The sequence below is a fragment of the Pediculus humanus genome, genomic scaffold (genome assembly GCF_000006295.1).
Source record: "Pediculus humanus corporis 1103172107423 genomic scaffold, whole genome shotgun sequence".
Taxonomy (NCBI): domain Eukaryota; kingdom Metazoa; phylum Arthropoda; class Insecta; order Psocodea; family Pediculidae; genus Pediculus; species Pediculus humanus.
This window is the reverse complement of record NW_002987047.1, coordinates 123,925-124,450: the sequence shown is the minus strand read 5'-3', so window position 1 is coordinate 124,450 and position 526 is coordinate 123,925.

Sequence of the window (526 nt, the reverse complement as noted above, 5' to 3'; positions counted from 1 at the left end):
TTTACGAAGTTGGTATTTAGCAGACGATAAAAATTTTTAAAAATAAACAGTAATAATAATGATGTTGAACTCAGATCGTAAATAGAAAATTTTTTTTTTTATTAAATAATATCATTAACTTTATTTATCAATAATGTTGAGTATTTATTTTTAAGGGATTAAATAAGTTAATTAAAAAAAATTTAATTTGGATTTTGTTTGTTGTTGTTATTGTTGCTTTTGTTGTTATTGTTGGTGCCTTTAATCTTTCATATATTTTACTTAAGGAAATGATTTTGCTATTTTTTTTTTTTTTTTTAATAGATTATAATAATAATTTTTTAAGGCGGCATAAATTTTTTAAATTCTTATGTACACACACACACGCACATACACACATAAAAAATGAGTAATTTATTATTCGGCGGATAGGCGGAACGTAGGAAATTTTTAATAGGTTTTTACCTGAGGTTAAAAATATTATATTAGTCGGTTGAAAAAAGGTTTAATTTAACGATTAGGGAGATGGAGAATGAGAGGGGAGGGG